We start from the raw sequence: 16,344 nt of genomic DNA, 5'->3' as shown, positions 1-16,344 counted from the left end.
TATGCATTATACCCCAATAAGTTTGCTTATTCTCTAAATACTTGAAATTAGTTTGATTTTTCCCAGAGCTGGTTGCATCCACTAATGCTTGACATTCTTCTGTCATCTTTTAAGTCTCTGATCTTGAACATAGGTGCCTATTTGATTTTGTTTGCCCAGATTTCAGCTATTATATTTGGATTGCATTAGTAGTAACCAAGATTAAATATTGCTTTCTTAGAAATACATATACGATATGTAAGTAATATTTGAGACCTTCTCTTCTTATATCTTCTGGGTCTTTGTTGTTTTTGTGAAAGGTTAATTTCTATCACATGGGAAGAAAGTTCATTACAAATTTAGCACTAGTGTGTTATATTTCATAGTAAAACCAGTTAAAAAGAAAAGTTGATTTTAGTTTCTTGCCATTAGTCATCCCTCTATAGTAATGTATGTTTTTATATTATCATGTAGTACTACATATATATTATATAATATTAGAGTTTAAATTTGTATTATATTATAAAAAGACTTGCTTGTGTTTTTCTGTAACATGTTGTTGGGATACCTTCCTTAGAAAGGTCATTTTTGTTTTTTCAATTTACATCCAAGTTAGTTAGCATATGGTGCAACAATGATTTCAGGAACAGATTCCTTAATGTGCCTTCCCCCCTCCCACAACCCCTCAAGTAACCCTCTGTTTGTTCTCCATATTTAAGTGTCTCTTATGTTTTGTCCCCCTCCCTGTTTTTATATTATTTTTGCTTTCCTTCCCTTATGTTCATCTGTTTTGTATCTTGAAGTCCCCATATGAGTGCAGTCATATGATATTTGTCTTTCTCTGACTGATTAATTTTTCTTAGGATAATACCCTCTAGTTCATTCCACATAATTGCAGATGGCAAGATGTCATTCTTTTTAACTGCCTAGTAATACACACACACACGCACACACACACACACATATATGTGTATATATTTGTGTATGTATATACACACACACACCACATCTTTATCCATTCATCCATCGATGGACATTTGGGCTCTTTCCATACTTGGGCTATTGTTGATAGTGTTATAAACATTGGGGTGCATGTGTCCCTTCAAAACAGCATACCTGTATTTCTTGGATCAATACCTGAGAGGGTAGTTCTATTTTTAATTTTTTAAGGAACCTCCATACTGTTTTCCAGAGTGGCTGCACCAGTTTGCATTCCCACCAGCAGTGCAAAAGAGATCCTCTTTCTCTGCATCCTCACCAACATCTGTTGTTGCCTGAGTTGTTACTGTTAGCCATTCTGACAGGTGTAGGGTGGTATCTCATGGTGGTTTTGATTTGTATTTCCTGGATAATGAGTGGTGTAGAACATTTTTAATGTGTTGGTTGGCCATCTGGATGTCTTCTTTGGAGAAGTGTCTATTCATGTCTTTTGCCCATTTCTTCACTGGATTATTTGTTTTTTGGGTGTTGAGTTTGATAAGTTCTTTATAGATTTTGGATACTAACCCTTTATCTGATATGTCATTTGCAAATATCTTCTCCCATTCCATTCATTGCCGTTTAGTTTTGCTGATTGTTTCCTTTGCTGTGCAGAAGCTTTTTATTTTGATGAGGTCCCGATAGTTCATTTTGCTTTTGTGTCCCTTGCATCTGGAGATGTGTTGAGTAAGAAGTTGCCATGGCCAAGGTCAAAGATTTGACCTTTCTTCTCAAGATTTTGATGGCTTCCTGTCTTACATTTAGGTTTTTAATCCATTTTGAGTTTATTTTTGTGTATGGTGTAAGGAAGTGGTCGGGGTTCATTTTTCTGCATGTTGCTGTACAGTTTTCCCAGCACCACTTGTTGAAGAGACAGTCTTTATTCCATCGGATATTCTTTCCTGCTTTGTCAAAGATTAGTTGGCCATATGTTTATGGGTCCATTTCTGGGTTCTGTATTCTGTTCCATTGATCTGAGTGTTTTTGTGCCAGTAGAAAGGTCATTTTTGGTTTCCTATCTAGTTGGCCATCTGGCCCTGTCATTCTCTCTTACAACTCTGTTCTTTTCCCTTATAGTACTTACTGCAATAGATAAGAAAAGATTTGGAATTGTTACTTAATGTCAGGCATCCTCTGTAGACTTAAGCTCATAGGTTAAAGAGCAGACCATGTCTATTTTTTTCTTAAATGTTTTAAAATTTATTTTTGAGAGAAAGAGAGAGAGAGAGAGAATGCGCACAAGTGGGGGAGGGTAGAGAAAGAAGAGGAACAGAGGGCTCAAAGGGGGCTCTGTGCTGACTGCAACGAGCCTGATATGGGGTGCAAACTCATGAACATGAGATTATGACCTGAGCTAAAGCTGGATGCTCAACTGACTGAGCCACCCACGTGCCCCCAGATCATGTCTATTTTTTTTGTTTGTTTGTTTGTGGGTGTATCTGTAGTGCTGAATCCTAGGCTTGTCATATGGTGCAGGTTCAATAAATATTTGTTTCAGGAACAAATACTTGAACAATATAATTATATATTTTTAAAAAGGATATACTGTAGGTATTGGGCCTTTTCTTTGTGTAACACGAGTCATCTGCCTTCCATTTAGATCTCAGCCACAACTCTAGGTACCCCCCCCCCCCCAACCTTCTGAGTCTGAGCTTTAAGTCCAACTTCCTTCCTTCCCTGTGGCTCTGACCTTGGGCCCCATTGAAAGAACCTGCCTTTGGTATTTTTTCTCTGTTGGAGCTTCCCATCTAGTTTGTTACAGGCGTGCTGAATGCCCAAGGCCAAGTCCATAAGCAGTTGCACCCATTTTCTTTGTAAACCAAGAGTCAAGAAGGTTGAAATGCACTGTCTTAAGTCTGTTTCCTGTCATAGTAAGCTTTCAAAGCCCAATAACTCTATGTTTGAATATTGGTGCTACTTTTCATAGGCCTGGACTCAGAGACTAGCACCTACTCTTGAGTCCTGGCTAGATGGGTGGGGTCCTACTTTCTGCTGATAGACTTTTCTAATGCTAGTTGTCAGCCTTTCTGCCTGAAGTTTCACCACTGCTATCACTGGATTTTCCATGACTGTTCAGTATGTCTTAAGGGATGGCCAGTAAATAAAAGTCAGATACCTGAATGTGAGCTGCTTGCACACTGTAGTTGCCATATCCCCTTGGCTGCTGTGCCTTGGCTGCCAAATTATCATTCTTTCTGTATTCACGGCTTGGTCTTTTCTCCCCCTAGGCAGTATCACCTTCAAATTGTGGTTTGCTCGTGTCTACATTTTGGGCAGCAGGGCTGTGTGGGGTGATGTTCAGACATGACATTTGTGTTATCCATGTATTGGCTATTTGATCCTGTACTCCACTCGTGATCTGTCATAGTAAAAAAGCACTCTAAACTTATTCACACTAAAGTGGAATTGATTAATATTATTTTACAAGATCACTATTTTCAGTGGTACTTGCCTTTTGACATGGTTCAGTCTTATATCATGAAAATGGAACCCTAATAGTGGAAATACAGGCCTCTCTGTTTGTAAGAAGGGCTTGTTTTTCTGGGCAGGTGGCTTTCATGTTATTTCTGAAATGCACTCTGAGGTGTTAATTTCCATGGCCCAGGCTAAGGTACACTGTGGTTATGGGATTTGACCTGTATGTTTTCATTTGAGATACTGAAAAGGGCCTGTGGTTCTAGATCCCTTTAGGATCCCTTTAGGAAAGAAGCTGTATTTATTGGCCTAGTGTTGCCTATTTGAATATAAAAGCAAATCCTCCAGAAGATGGGAATAAAGATTAAGCATGTGTGGGCTAGCAGAAGTAACATGCAAGGCATAGAATCAGGTTTTGCAGCCTCAGGCAGCACATCTTACCACATTCAACTAATTACAGCGTAGTTATTTAAAGGAAACACTGTATGTAAATTACTTCATTTTAATTAATTTAATAATTAAGTTATTAAAAATTAAAATTTTAAGAAATTGCTTTAAATAAAATAATTGCATATATATATATATATATTTTTTTTTTTTCTTTCTTAGGGTGATCCTGGGACATGCTGTTTTGATGTTGTTTTGATGGCTGTGCCAGGTTTTACAGAAGGCAGATTTATCAGCTTTTGTGAAAAAACACATGCAATCACTTGCTACTGAGATCAGTGTGAGGGAGGCTTTTGAGAGCTGATAAAATAAGCAACCTCAGGACAAAAATAAATGGACACTATGTAGAGTAAAAACAGAATATTTTGTTATAGGGGGATTTAATAACGTTACTAACATACTGTTTAAAATTCTTCAAAGGAAATATGGTAGATACTGTTGGTTACTATTTCCAACACCCGTTCCCACCCCTCTCTCTCTTGGGCACTTTCACTATAGAAGCTGCAAAAGCTAAATACTTATTTCTCTAGCTTTTCTCAAAGCTAAGCATGTGACATATTTCCAGTTAATGAAACCTGGGAGTGGGGAGGTGGGGTTGGCTAGAGAACCCTAATGTAACCATGAAAACTAAGGAAGCCATCTTGTCACCATGAATTTACAAACATGAGAAAAAAGCCAAGAGACCAATACTGATGTGGTCCCGATTATACTCACTGAACCATGTGTGCACCTCTTCACCTTTAGCAACGTGGTGTACATGTTAAAGATGCTGTTATTCAGAGAATCCTGGTACCTGAAGTTAAAACCATGGTTGAATACTATTATATGTCAAGAAAGTTGCATACATTATACTAAATTTCGTCTTTACAACATTGTGACCTAAGTATTACATATTAATGAGGTAAAAGAAATGGGGAAAGGTTAAGTTACTTGCTCTTCTGTGATCTTTCTCAAATTAGAGTTGGAATCAAAATCAAGTTGTCAGATTCTAGCACATAATTCTGATAAACACTCTGATGGAATTCATACACACTTATGCCTGTTATGGAGTCTAAATGCAGTAGCACCTTCATCATTGGGGTTTTCCTCCATAAAAGGCCCCATGACAAAGTTACCCACATTTATGCAGTTTATACCTTTAAAAACAAATTATAAAAACTCTCAATCTTCAGAAAAGTGCACAGCAGAGGTGTGATGATCTAGATTAGGAATTTATTTTATGAGTCAGAAAACAAACAGTAATCAACATGAGTTTACTTTAAATTGCAGGTCCTTTTTTGAGAAAAGAATTGGTTAGAGAAGCTTAAGTAGCTTTGGAAACAGAAAACTCATCTTGTTTTTATTTAGGGTGTTTGCTCCTAAGCCACTCTAGTTGATGGTGAAGTCAACTTCTACCTCAGATGGTTCTTATTGATACAAGTTTGAAAAGCTGAAGGAAGAACTAGGGATTTGAAATCTGAGGAGAAATTAAGAGAATGTAGCACTTTTAGTCCATTCTGCTTGTTAAGGTCTTTAATTTCTGCTCCCAGTAAATAGACACCAAATAAATGTTAAAGGCAGCTGCTCCCTTCATGGGGGATGCAGTAAAGCTTTTAAACAGCACTGAAAATCACGGGTGTCTCTGACTCTTCTTGGAATCTTTAGTGGTTTTCTACTCTGGATAAAAAACAAAAAAACTTCATCTGGGCCTAAGAGCTGTTACTATGCTCTCACATACCTTATACCATTTCACATTATAAGGAGCTTTGAATTTGTTTTTTTTTTTTTTCCCTAAGTGACCATTCTTTTTAAAACTTTTAACTTGAGGATTAAATATTACAATTTAAAAATATGGATTGGCTGGATGAGTTACGCAGGGAGGGTGTAGGTTAGGCTGCTGGGAGGTAGGATGGCTCTATGAATATTTTAATCCAGAGTTGGTAACAGCATCAGCAGACTGTTTTATTTTATTTACTTTTTAGTTTTTTAATAAACAATATTTTTTTAAAATAATTTTTAAATTGAAACCTGGCTTAATTATCCTTAAAAATAAAACTAAGAATGAAGTAAGCCTTAACATTTATGTACTGCGTTTAAATTCCTTCTTCCACATTTTTTTATGTGAACATGATGCATACATGATCTGGTTTGGATATTTTGCTGTTTTTTTTTTTTTTTTTGTTCTTCTGCCAAGTCCCTTTAAATTGTCATTTTTATCTGTAACTTGGCTAAATGCACTTTTGTTAAAAAATATTTCCAATAAAAAATATGTATAATTACACAATATAAATAGAAGACTTCTTTACATATCCATACAGAGGGGATTGAAATGATTATGAGTGTTGTTTGAGTATTTCTTTTTTTTTTTTTTCTTCTTCAACGTTTATTTATTTTTGGGACAGAGAGAGACAGAGCATGAACGGGGGAGGGGCAGAGAGAGAGGGAGACACAGAATCGGAAACAGGCTCCAGGCTCTGAGCCAGCAGCCCAGAGCCCGACGCGGGGCTGAACTCTGTTCGCTGAACTCTGTTCGCTGAACTCTGTTCGCTGAACTCTGTTCGAGCCCCGCGTCGGGCTCTGGGCTGCTGGCTCAGAGCCTGGAGCCTGTTTCCGATTCTGTGTCTCCCTCTCTCTCTGCCCCTCCCCCGTTCATGCTCTGTCTCTCTCTGTCCCAAAAATAAATAAACGTTGAAGAAAAAAAATTTTTTTAAAAGAGGTCTCTAAATGAAAACAAAACCAAAACAAAACAAAAACCCTGAAAACCTAAGTAACCGCTAAAAAGAAAAAAAAAAAACTAACTTTAAATTGAGTCAGAAATAGATAAGAACTTTATAATTGAATTTAAAAAAAACTGGCTGAAAAACATACATAATCTCATTTTTAAGGGAAGGCATGACATCTATTTTTAAAAATTACTCTTTTAGGGATGGCTTGGGTCACTTAGTCGGTTGAACGCCCAACTCTTGATTTTGGCTCAGGTCATGATCTTGAGGTTCATGAGCTCAAGCTCTACATTGGGCTCTGTGCTAATAGTGCAGAGCCTCCTTGGAATTCTCTCCCTCTCTCTCTGCTCCTCCCCCATATATGCGCCCCCCCCGTCTCTCAAAATAAATAAACTTTTGCATTTTGAAGTGGTAGAAAAGTTTTTAAATAAATAAAGTACAGTAGCAGTTATAGTGAAAGTTCCTTGAACAGATATAAATACCTGGTATGTATATATTCTTTAATTAATTTTTCTTAGAACTATTTGGGAGTTCACTGTACATAAAGCTTATTAAACTATATAACATACATATTATAGAATATATTGGTGATGCAGTCAGTAGATATAGACTCAGTTATTTTTCTTTATAAACATATAAGATATTCTAATGCAGGTATGAAGAAATTTGGTATTTTAGTGGCTAAAATTCTGAAAGCTTCACCAGAAATGAAAGATTTTATCCAGATAAAGAAGAGAACTGACATTTCCCCTCACATTTGGCCCTCACAGGCTTATGCTTTTCTCAATACTAGTATACTTTATTTTTATTTATGTATGTATGTATTTACTTTTTTTAAATTTTAATGTTTTATTTTATTTTTGAGAGAGAGACAGACAGACAGAGCATGGGTGGGGAGGGGAAGAGAGAAAGGGAGACAGAATCTGAAGCAGGCTTCAGGCTCTGAGCTGTCAGCACAGGGCTCGAACTCTTGAGGTGTGAGATCATGACCTGAGCTGAAGTTGGATGCTTAACTAACTGAGGCACCCATGTGTCCCAATACTATTATACTTTAAGTTAAACTTTATTCTAGTATTATTTTTATTTGACTAGAATGCTCTAACTTTATTGAGAGGATTTATCAAATATGGCATTTATGCATTTACAAAGTCAAATATTAACTGTCTTTTACTGAAAGCTGCTGGAATTTCCTGTTCTCCCAGTCTTCTATTCAGAGAAGTGCCTATGGTGTTTGTATTTTGTATAGTTGTCCAGGAATTAGTCTTAACATGAGTACTTTTATCTTTTGGGATATATTCCAAGTTTTTCTGAGCAGTCTGTACAGCCATGCAAAGAATATTGTGGTTTTTCAGATTGCTCCCAGCAGTTCCCTTGACTGAATTGTTAATCTAGTTTCTCCCACATTGGTTGATATCATTGTAAACTGTGAAGGCTATGAAGTCTAGGTTTTAAGTTAAACCCTAAGAAAACTTCAGGGGAAAGAAGTCTTGTTTTCCCCCGAGTACTGCACTCAAACTTTAAGAAAATACTTGTTCTTTAGTCTTTGCTGTGCTACTGGCAGATTTTCACGCTGTTAAATTTTGAAAAATAGCAATAGGTGAGTTGACTTTATGAATCTATGAGGTCAAAATGTATAGACTCTAAATGTGTTTAAACTCATTCAATGAGACTGCAAGAGGAAAAAAAAAAGGACCTTTCTTTCCATTTTTCTTCTGTGATTAGAATATGGTAAAAGAGTTCATTAAATATTAATGCATCTGTTATTTATATACTCTCCTACTTACCCATTTCTAGCAGGTTGCTAGGTTGTTTTACTATAGTTCAGGTTTTTTTTTTCCCCTGTGTGGATAGTAGATGACATTTTATTACATTTGTTCAACAAATCGGTTACATATCTATGTTGATACCTATATGCATTCTGAGAAATGAAATAACTTTTTGTAACTTCTGATTGTCTACTGCCTTTAAAGAAGATAGAATGTCAAGTTTATTTTTAAAAATTTTTAAAATATTTATTTATTTTTGAGAGAGACAGAGTGTGAACAGGGGAGGGGCAGAGAGAGAGGTAGACCCAACTGGAAGCAGCTTCCAGGCTCTGAGCTGTCAGCAACAGAACCCCATGTGGGGCTCGAACTCACGAACTGTGAGATCATGACCTAAGCAGAAGTTAGACACTCAACTGACTGGGGCACCCACACACCCCTCCAATTTATTCATTAAGACTTCTAATAAGAGGTCATCTGGCTGAATAATTACTGAAATTTGAATATGGACTCCAGGTTAGTTGACAGCATCAGTGTTAAATTTCCTAAAATTGTTCATCATGTTGGAGCTATGAAAGAGAATGTCCATTTCTGAAGAAATACACATTGAGGTATTAAAGAGGGTAATAAGTACAATGTCTGATTCACTCTCAAGTGGTTCTGGAAATTTTTTTCATATATATACACATACATATAAATCGAGCATAAGAGGAATAAGGCAAATGTGGCAAAAAGCTGACAATGCACTGGGGATGAAGGGTACATGAGTGCTTTGTATAATTCTTGCAACATTTCTGTAAGTGTGAAATTACTTTAGAACAAAAAGATATATGTGGTTTCAAATTAAGATTTAAGCAAAAATGAATGTATGTTTCTGGTCACCAAAGAGCCATACTCCCTTCTTTCTAATCTGTGCATTTTATTTTTGTATTTTAAAATAATGAGAAACCATATCTATGACTTTTTAGGACATCTGAAAGCAAGGACAGGTGAGAGACTTCCATTATGGCTGTGGAGACTGCTGATAGTAGCTGCAGGGAATGGATTCCATGAGCTCTTCCTGTCAGGACTGAAAATAAGCAACCCTGGAGAGCTGCCTCTTCAACTCAATTCTGCGGAGAAGGTAGGGGTTTTATTTATTTCTAGTTTCTTCCTTCTAGTAAGAAATCAATTATGTGAATGTGCTGATCAAATTCCTTCATACACCATTGTAATCTTAAGGAATAAATAAGTGGAACACCTTAAGCACCTTATACTCTTCTGAATACTCAAAAATCTCGATTTTTTTTCTAATAAAATATAAAAACTTTGCATTTAAATTAGTGTTTGCACATAATGATATCAAACATTTTTAATCAGCTATGCATCAATTATTTGACTTCAAAAATAGGATTAACTGTGATTAACAATCTTAGTTTTTGTTAACCTTTATTTCACGTAGTTTTATGCTTTCCAATAAAGATAATTTCTTACATGCTTTGATGAATATATTTAATATTTACACCTTTGCAAGACTTTCAGAAATGAGGGAAAAAATCCCCATTAGTCTGTATGTTGGAAAATAGGACCATTGTGTCATTAGCTCCTACGAATTAAGCCAGGTAATATGAGGGTTAGTAATCAGCATTAGACAAATGGGGAAAAATGAGATGCAGAGGACTGAAATAACTTTTTCTAAGTAAAGTAATAAGTATTTGAGTTTATATTGTAATTTATGGCATCAAGCAGTAGAATTCTTTATAAGGCTTATGAATTCTCTTAGTTATAATGAGTTTGTAATTAGACATAATATTGTCATCCTTGGTCATTCCTTCTATTTGTTTGTACTAAGCTTCAATTTAAAGGACCCAATATTTTTTGCAATAGAAAGCTATAGAATCCAAGCTGCTTTGTAATTGCCAATGGTAAAATATTTTGATGTCAAATTGTGGAGCCCTAATAGTATTGTGATATTTTAATTGTTATGATATCTTATACATTATGTTTTTGCCTCTAGCAAAATTGTTCTGAGTTCTTCCCATTTAGAAATACTTTAAAAGATCATCACTTTGAATACTGATTCATTTTCAAATCAAAGTATGATACTCACATAATAGTGGCAGTCTCATCCGATGTTGCAGGGAGCTTTGGATGTCCTACTTTGTGTGCTAAGAAAGGATTTGATTCCTCATATCTCTCTGGATGCAGGTCTACAGGGTTCAGTCTTGTCATATCTTTGTGACTATTTCCTTACTCTTGGCTACCCCAAACCTTCTGAGTATTGAAATCTATTGTTTCTATTCTGTGCCTTCCTGTATCGTCTGAGTTGCCATTATCCTACTGTATGGAACCCTGTTGTTCCTCACTCTCCTCTTTCATCTTTGTTCTTTTAAAATAGGTTTTAATATGGTTTCCATCTTTACATCCATAAGCAGAGCCCCATCTCACTGTGAATATATTTTCTATTATTTCTTCACAGTAATGGGTCACACAGAATTGGGAATTTCATAAACAGCTATATAATGAAAAGCATTAGGAAGAAGAAGTTTCCATGGTGACTCAGGTCAATTTTAATGAAACCATCAATATTTTCAGGTTTAAACTGCATCTTCAGCCTTTTCCTGGCTATTGATCCTAACATCCCCATATTTATTTTTTCAGGCAATACTGTAGTCAAAGTGAATGCCCAACTGGGAACCTATGTAGTACACATTTAGCCTCTTAATGTCCATTTCAAGTATTGCTGCACTTCTAAAAAAAAGCTTGAGAGGGAGGAAAATGAAGAAGAGAGAGAGAACAGAAGCTTGATGAGGCAGTGTGGGGGCTGAATCTCAAAGAGCCTCACATGCTTTGTTCCTTGGAAGTTAAAAAAAAAAAAGTATAAATGCTAAAAGGAGAAACCTCATAACATCAAATGGAATTATAGAAGAAGTCAATATTTTGGATAGATCAAATGACATAACAGTTGAATTAAACATAAATATTCGATGATGCTTTTCAAAATTTAAAGTGTATACAGATCACCTGGGAATCTAATTAAAAATGCAGATTCTGATTCAGTGGGTTGAGAGTGGAGCCTGAGACACTGCATTTCTAACAAGCTCTAAAGTGATGCTGGTTGCTCCTGGACCATGGGCTACACTTTGAGTAGCAAGGTTTTAGAATACCCTAATCTTTTTGCTTTGAGATAAACATTTTACATGAAGACCTTATTTGAAAACTTTTTAAATAACTTCGAATATACTCTGATTTTAGTGTCTAGATTAAAAAGAAGGAAAGATGTGGAGAATCAAGCAGTTAAATATGCATTTTAAAGGATTCAATTAAGATGATAAGAATCCAAAAGAAAGTAATTAGGTTTGAAGTTCTAGAGAATATGCCACTGCATTTCCATCAAAGGAAACAGAAACAGCATACATCCTGTTTATAAATAGTTTACACTTCTAGAGAAGAGAATCTGAATCATTTGTTTTCTCATGTTGTCCTGCCTGCCAAGGTTCATAAAATTTCTTCAGCAGGTAAATTGATGTGCCCTTGTCATAATCATGGCCTTCTGCTAACACAAGTCTTTGTTCTCTAGAAAATTGAAAGTTGGGCCTTGAGTAACTTTTACAACTAGTCTTTTTAGGTTTGTAGTATTGATATTTTTCAGCCCTGTGTTTCTTTCAAATTTGGTCTGTTATTACTAAATGATGATAATGTATATTTACATGTATATTTATATATGTCCACATATATTTAAAAAAATTTTTTTAACGTTTATTTATTTTTGAGACAGAGAGACACAAAGCATGAACGGGGGAGGGTCACAGAGAGGGAGACACAGAATCTGGAACAGGTTCCAGGCTCTGAGCTGTCAGCACAGAGCCCGACACAGGGCTTGAACTCACGGACCGTGAGATCATGACCTGAGCCGAAGTCGGCTGCTTAACCGACTGAGCCACCCAGGCGCCCCTATGTCCACATATATTTAATCATTTATATTTGTACAATACTTTAAAATACTCTCCAGTGCTCGCTTCGGCAGCACATATACTAAAATACTCTCCAAATACTGTCATTTGATGCTAATGTGAGTTTAGCTATTTTCTCCCATTTTATTAACAAGGAAATTACATCAGGAAACTTGTCCACGATCATGTAGTTAATAAGTGGTAAAATCAGGATTCAAATCTATGTCTTTGGTTTAAAAATCTCAATTTCTTTCCACCATGAAATAAGATATGATATCTTATTATCATATAGACCATATATAGAGATGAAGTTATTGTCAAGCCAAGAGGATAACTCATAAGGTAGTTTAAACAAAGACTGTAAGATGAGAAGAGAGAAACAGCTTCCTGAAAACTTTGGCCAACAAATCAACTCCAGAGTTGAGTTGTATAGCTAAAAGAGATATATTAACTCTGATTAAGTAACAAATTTTGACATTCAGTAGAGAGCAGACAACAGGAAGAGACCCAGAGCTTCTGAGTGTAGAGGCTGGAAATAAAATTACTGTGTCAGTGAAATACCATTAATCTAGGATTTCCTTTATTAAGTTTTTTTTAATGCTTACTTATTTTTGAGAGAGAGAGCGTGAGCAGGGGAGGGGCAGACAGAGAGGGGACAGAGGATCCAAAGCTATTAGCACAAAGCCCAGTGTGTGACTCAAACTCACAAACTGTGAGATCATGACCTGAGCAGAAGTTGGATGCTTAACTGACTGAGCCACCCAGGTGCCCCTAGGATTTCCTTTAAAGTTCAATCTCCCATAGAAATGAAAAAAAAAAGAGAGAGTCAAACTTTATTAAAATTATTTAAAATAAACAGTATTGGCTGAGTCAGGTAACTGTTGGTATTTGTGGTGGACTTTTATATCTTGTTAAAAATTCAAGCTTCTGTTTATGTATGTTTGGTTTCACAGTTTACTATGTATGTATTATGTAACTTATAAATGCCACGTATTACTTTATTTAGGTTCTTGTTCTCTTTCATTTTCCACTTGGTGAACTCTTTGAGACTTAGGCATTGTTCATCGTCACTTCCCTGTAAACATCTCTGCCACCTAGTGGACCATATGAAATCTGTCAGGTTGGCTCAGTAGGTGCTTGGTTAAGCATCGGTATATAAAGTGCTCATATGTCATACTAAGTGAACTAGGATGTAGGATTGGAGATGTCTGTAAATCCCGGATTTGTATGTTACGCCAGGTATGCTAAGGTGAGTTGAATAGATACCTTGTACATAGGTATTTTGTACCTTGAGATCTTCATGCATGGGGAGAAGTGGCTTCTGCTTTCTAAGTAGCTGTTTTGGTTAGCTCTGCTGAAATGAACTATGAAGGACAGGTCCCATAAGAAGTGCAAAGAAAGACTCTTAGGACCAGGGGTAAGGTGCTTGAGGAGGAAACTCTGACCTTTGGGTTGCTAGTAGGAGATGATAGGACTCTGGAAATCTGGAGTTACTAGGGAAACCAGCTGGAAAATTTCTGTTTGAAGAGCCAGCCCTTGGGTCATGTCTTTATCACAGGTGTAATGAAATAAAACTAAGTCATTAGATTACCAACTTAACAAATAACGTTATTCTTAGTTAAAATTATCATCTGATTTACATTTTTTATGTTACCTTTGTAACTACAACACAGGTTGTTATTAATGGTTTTGCCTATTCATAATCTGAGATTAATTATTATGAAAGTGCTAGGACTGGAATCCTTGTGATATTGAATATATTAGTGCTAGGTTCACTTTTGAACATCTGATTTGCAGAAAAATTGGGCAAATTCAGAGGCGAAAACAAAACAAAACCACTTGCCAGTCAGTATAAAAAGTTTATTTTAATGTAGAGGTAAAGATATAAAATGAATCAAGTAATTATCTCCCGCTATAGCTATAGTAAAATGGGAAGAGCTTTCTTAGTTTGGGGAGCACATTATGAGGGCATTTTTTTCAATGTTTTTATTTATTTTGAGAGACAGCACAGGAGCGGGGGGAGGAACAGAGAGTGAGGGAGACACAGAATCTGAAGCAGGCTCCAGGCTCTGAGCTGTCAGCACAGAGCCTGATGCGGGGCTCGAACCCATGAACTGTGAAATGGTGACCTGAGCCGAAGTCGGACACTCAACCAACTGAGCCACCCAGGGCCCCTAACAGGGCATTTTCAGGCATTGTACAATCTCATCTGTGCCTCATAACATGCACACCAAAACCATTCTGGATTTAGAGACTGAAGTTTTGCTTTGGAGTTCAGAATTTAGGTTTAGGCCATCAGTTTTCTCTAGAATTTAAGGCATTTTATTTTAAAGTTGCCTTTCCTGGTATAATTTTAGAAAAATTAGAGTTCCCTAGAATTCTGTTAAATTCTGACGGGCAGGAAGACAGACAGACAGGCAGACACACGCTCATATACAGACTTTTTAACATGAAGGGTGGAGCTGGGCAAGAAACAATTGCCTTTCACTGCTTGGGCTTTGGCTTCTGGCCCTTTGATATCTGGGATGACCTGTGTAATGTTCTCTGGGTCCCCTGTATTCCGACTTTGCTCTCATTCACTAGTTCTTAACTTACTTTGGCCTTTGTTAAGGTTTCTTCCTTGACTCAAGACTTGGTCCTTCTAGAGATTTGATCTGGTTGGACATACCTGAATACTCTGACATGACTTTGAAATCAAAAATGTCAATAGAGAAGTAGTCTACTTATTTGTAAAAAGGCAGTTGCTACTACTTATATATGGTTTTTTCCATTTATATTATTATTATAATAAATATTTTCTTATCACAAAGATAATAAATATATACATTGCTAGAAGTTTTAGAAAATACATTAAATTTCAAAGCAAAAAAACTCTTATAAATCTATATCATATAGAAAAACACTGGTGAATAGAACTAAAAACCAGTTTTTCAGAGCATAAGCACAAATTTTTAAATAAAAATAGGATGACATTATTTATTTTATATACATATTTGGTAGGCCCACAATATTTCTATAAGATATATTCCTAAAATTTAATATTTTTTAGGTATGAACTCAGAGGTGGACACATAGCATTAATAATATTTCCAAACTGCAGCTATTTTCATATTTAACAGTAAACTTAGGGATTTTGAATCTTTTGTGGGGAAGACCACTTTGTTGTGACAAAGTTTAATTATAATTGGAATGAGCAGAAAACATTATATGGTTGCTTTTCCATTTAACGTGCAAATCATAGTTCTAATTTCTCTAATTAAAAATGGTTTGGTCTTTGTTTGGTTTTGGATTTTTGTTTGTTTATTGTCCAAAAAATAAAAATTCTTCAAGCAGGACCTTTTTTTCCCCCAAATCTGGTGCAAAATTGATGATATATGAAACAATAGAGCATGTGAAATATGTTGCTTTTATATGGAAAATGTCTCCAGTTTGTTTCATTTGATCATTTTTCCTATAAAAAATTTATTAAAACCTTCTCAAGCATATCTGGCATTGAAACTAAAACAGCAACCTCAGCATGTAGAGTGAATGTATAGACTTGTTCAGCCTTCTCATAAAGGCACCAGATAAAATCCAGCTTGTAAAACGAGGTAACAGTTAAAATTATTCCATAGCAAATGTACTGTGCCAGCTCTGTGTGCCAACTCATAAATATTTCTATCCACATACACTTTCCAAAGGATAGTTTTCCAGTTGCAATTAAACTCCAAGCTGTTGCATATTTTGGGGCTTCAGTAATTTTGCCTATAGACAATTAAAATTTTGGAAGAGTTATTCTCTTAGTTATTAAAATTATAATAAATTATTTTTAAAGAAATTTGCCTTCAAATCTTAGGTATTCTTATGTAGTAGGCTATATTCTAACTCTGAAGACCTCCTCTTTAATAAGGTGGTAGTACTCTCCACTTTTCCACAGCTAAACCCATAGGGGAGAGCTTCAGACACATACAGTGGTTCTAGTAACAAACACTAATAAATTCATTAAAACCAAAGATTAATGTGTTGATCCCAACCTCAAAATAGCAAGAGCTCGACCATTTGATTCTAAAGAAATGCAAACATTTTGACTTCCTGAGTTTTCTGTGGCAAGTAAGTTTTTATGATTTTATGCCCCAAACAGCTAGACAT

General features: G+C 35.9%; 1 long non-coding RNA gene across 2 annotated transcripts in view; it reads left to right on the top strand.

Moving 5' to 3' along the window:
- Nucleotides 1-16,344, top strand: part of LOC111559510 — a 220,308-nt gene that overhangs the window by 32,651 nt on the left and 171,313 nt on the right. For both annotated transcript variants that reach the window (XR_006594264.1, XR_006594265.1), the window contains exon 2: nucleotides 9,253-9,407. This is a non-coding gene — a long non-coding RNA (uncharacterized LOC111559510). The remainder of the gene's footprint in view (nucleotides 1-9,252; nucleotides 9,408-16,344) is intronic.

This window comes from Felis catus, chromosome A2 (assembly GCF_018350175.1).
Source record: "Felis catus isolate Fca126 chromosome A2, F.catus_Fca126_mat1.0, whole genome shotgun sequence".
Classification (NCBI taxonomy): domain Eukaryota; kingdom Metazoa; phylum Chordata; class Mammalia; order Carnivora; family Felidae; genus Felis; species Felis catus.
This window is presented reverse-complemented; position numbering and strand designations above follow the sequence as displayed.